Below are 3,918 nucleotides of genomic sequence, written 5' to 3'. Positions count from 1 at the left end.
TTGATTTTCTTAATAAATATAAAAAAACCTTTGACAAAATACAGCAACATTTCTATTAAAAAAGACTAGAGATAATAGGAATAAATTAACTTTTCCTTAAAATTAAAAACCACATCTAACTAAAACCATCAACAAGTGTTATATGCAATGTGCATAAGTTAGGTACATTTCCAATAAAATCAGGGGTGAAACAAGGATGGAAATCTTCATAATAATTATTCAATATTGAATTAGAAATTTTAGCTTTAGAAGTAAGAGAAGATAAAAGGAATTGTACGAATTAGAACAGGTAATGAAATAAAACTCTAACTGCAAATGACAAGATGATATACTATGAAAACCCTAAAAATGAACTAACAGCTACTTGAAACAACTTTTGCTTGTCATGGCAGGTAGATTCCCATGATTTGTATATTATCTATGGTTATTTTAAATAGAATTTCTCTTTCTTTCTCTTCAAAGTCAGTTCTAAACAATTGGAAAAATGTCAATTGCTCAAACTAATATAAATATGACAATTTTACATAAAAGAATTTTTTGTTCTTTGCCATACCAATTAAATTACCCAAAACTGTTTTACAGTACTCGAAAAAATAGTATTAAAATTCATCTGAAATTACATAAGCCCTAGAATATCAAGGGAAATAATAAAAATTGCAAAGACAATTAACCTGTCTATTCAAAATTAAAAATTATTATAAAATATAAGTTATCCTTTTTCATTAATTATCTAAATTGGTAAATGTAAACACATAGCAGTATTGCTGAGTCAAAGGGTATGGGTAGTTCAATAACTCTTTGGGAGCAATTTCAAATTACTCTCCACAACTGTTGAATCTGTTTATAATTGTACCCAATTATGCCAAATCGCTGAATTTTCCCATATCCCCTCTTACACTTGTCCTATTCCCCTTCTTTCATTTTATATTTTCTCAAAGATCTTGCAGAATGATATTTCAAAGTTTTTTATTTGCATTTTTCTAATCAATAGTAATTTATAATTTTTGTCATATATCTACAAATTGCTTTGATTTCTTCATTGGGAAACTTCCTATTCATATCCTTTGTCCACTTATCAATTGGTGAATAATAATAATAGATTTGAGAAAGTTCTCTCTCTCTCTCTCTCTCTATCTATCTATCTATCTATCTATGTGCATATATATATATATATATATAGATGTATTGGATGTGAGATCTTTATTTGACTATATATATATATATATTCAATTTTCTGCTTTGCTTCTGATCTTGGTTACACTTATTTTATTTTAATTTTTTTTTTGAATTTGAAAACCATTTAAGTCAAACAACATTTATTTTTTTGTCATCTGTAAGTCTTTACATACAGAGGTACATTTACTTTAAATACCACCTCCTCCCTCGAGGGACTTACAATCCATTAGAGATATAATATTTTTAACATATGTTATAATACAATTTTACTCGAACAAACAGCAATCACGAATAGCTTCAGTGAATTTGGAAGAGTTCAAACTGGAGCTTCAAATGAAGAAATAGCTAAAAAATTCTTTTCTATAAATGTTACAACTAATGGAATTCTCATGTCTGAATTAAAGCACTTTCTTTACATCTCTTTTGGCTTTCTTTGTTTAGACTTGGCATGGGTCAGGATATGAGATTTCAGGTTGGTTGACTGGGCCAACATCTTGGGGCAGCCAGCAAGGGGGCATGCATAAGGATGATCTCCAGTGTGAATACGCATGTGCTTGCGCAGGTTGAAATCCAGTGAGAAATGTTTCTCACAGCCTTTGAACATGCATTGAAATGGCTTCTCTCCTGTATGGACTAATCTATGACGCTTTAGTTTGGAACTCTCAACAAAAACCTTTCCACATTCTGAACAGACATGACCCTTGGGACCATGGGTATGGATATGTTTCCACAGGGCAGCATTATCTCTGAATAGCTTGGGACAATGTTTATGCGGGCAAGGCAGCTTTTTCTCACCTTCACGTGGTGGTTTCTTCTTATGGATAAATTCAGCCAATTGATTGGGATCAGAGAGATTAATCATGGTAAGCTTTCGCTTGGTTGATTTCACAGGCATGGCCAAAGGTAAACTTGGTGATGCACCGGCCTCCTCAGGCTTTGTCACATTTTGTATGTTTTTTGTTTGGCTTTTTCCCACTGCCTCTATCATCTTGGCTTCCTATCCTGCATGCCACATTGAGAAGGGGAACTCCTCCTCCAGGGTATTGAGTTGTGCCTGTTTTGGCTCCCAAGCCTGAGAGCTTTTTTCTGAGCTAACACCAAAAACTTCTGAACTTCCACTACTTTCTTCTGCTGCTTTGGCTTGGACAGTTCCTGCAAGGTCTGCACTGCAGGTTGGTTTGTCATAATATTTCGGGCTCGTGTCTAGAAAGAGGGAAGGATCCTCCAGGAGAGGTTGATAGTGTCAAGTTCATTAAACAGGGCCTGAAGGTCTGCTTCTTCAGTGATTAATGGATCATTCAAAAAGAAAGAGCTTTCAAGTATTTCTTGGTCATTACTCTCTTCCAAAGACTGCACTGGTTCAAGCTCCAACAATGGTGTATAAATTTCTTCTGAACAGGCTTCAGGGGTGTACTCTCGACATTCCCTTAATGGGATTTCAGGAAGAGCCTAGCTTAGTGAATCCAGTCGGATATTATCTGCCTCAGTTTCCTCATCTGTTAAGTGGGTCGTAGTAGAAAGTGGAAAACCACTTCAGGATCTCTGCAAAAAAGGCCCTTCAGGAACTTGTTGCAAAGAATGTGCTTGCATTGTGCCAAGAGAATATGTGGGTAGATAAGATACATCAAGGAGATTTTCCTTATCTTGAAGAGTTGTCTCAAATGAGAATAAGGATTCAAAGAAGGCTGAAGCCAGATCATCTTTTTCCTGCAAAGTGTATGTTTGTATTGGGTCAGTGGTATACACAGGTGCAAATGTGTCTGGTTGCAGATTGTCCTTGTCTTGAATAGTAAATTCTTCTGAGTCAGTAGAAAATAAAGGTAAGAATGTGGCTTCATTCTGATTGTCTTTGCCTTGGTGAGATTGGTTCTCCATTGAGCTGGAACTTTCAGGTGCCTCCGCACCTATGTCTGAAAAGGCTCCCAGCTCTGCCATTTTCTTCTTCCTAACTAGTCTCTGGTTTTCTGAGTTCTTTGTTGTTGGCGCCCTTGTTCTCCCACTCTCCGGCTTTGATGACATACCCCTCACGGTCGTGACCCTGTTCTTGCACCTAGTCTCCATCTTTTCCGCCCTATCTCTCTACACTTATTTTACTTTTACAAAACCTTTCTAATTTAATGTAGTTGAAATTATGTATTTTATACTTAACTTTGTTCTCATTCTATTTTTGTCTCTAAATCACAATCACATACCCCAACTTTTTCAACCATTCCCCAATCAATGGACATCCTTTCAATCTCAAAGTCATTGCCATAAGCAAACTGTTGTTGTCATATTTTTGTCTTTATTTATGCTTTTCCATTTTTAAAAATCTCTTTTGCATTTTAGACCTGGTAATGATATTACTGGGTCAATGTCTATGAATGATTTTTATAGCCCTTTGGGCTATGTAGTCTCGAATTATTCTCCATTATGGTTAAATCAATTCACAACTCTGCCAACAGAGTAGTAGTCTCTTAATTTTCCAACATCTCCTCTAATATTTGTCACTGCTGGTTAAAAATTAGGAAAATAGATAACCTCATAAATGATAAGGATGACAAAAATCATATTTCATCCATAAATGAAGAAAAGGCTTTTTCTTCAGTTCCAAACCCCCTTGTTCTTGTTTATATTTATTTTTAAAATTTTAAAAATTCTTTTTTAATTTTAAACTTTAAAAAGAAAATAAAAATAATTCCAAGTTTACAGCAGATGATAAGAGAGGATTCTAAATGTAATGCAATAAATTGTCATTTCAAG

The 3,918-nt window shown here is 34.5% G+C and overlaps 1 pseudogene; it reads right to left on the bottom strand.

Moving 5' to 3' along the window:
- Positions 1-1,588: 1,588 nt before the first annotated feature.
- Positions 1,589-3,090, bottom strand: LOC141498759 (uncharacterized; annotated as a pseudogene).
- Between the last annotated feature and the right edge of the window lie 828 nt (positions 3,091-3,918).

The sequence above is a fragment of the Macrotis lagotis genome, chromosome X (assembly GCF_037893015.1).
Source record: "Macrotis lagotis isolate mMagLag1 chromosome X, bilby.v1.9.chrom.fasta, whole genome shotgun sequence".
NCBI classification, from domain to species: Eukaryota; Metazoa; Chordata; class Mammalia; order Peramelemorphia; family Peramelidae; genus Macrotis; species Macrotis lagotis.
This window is presented reverse-complemented; position numbering and strand designations above follow the sequence as displayed.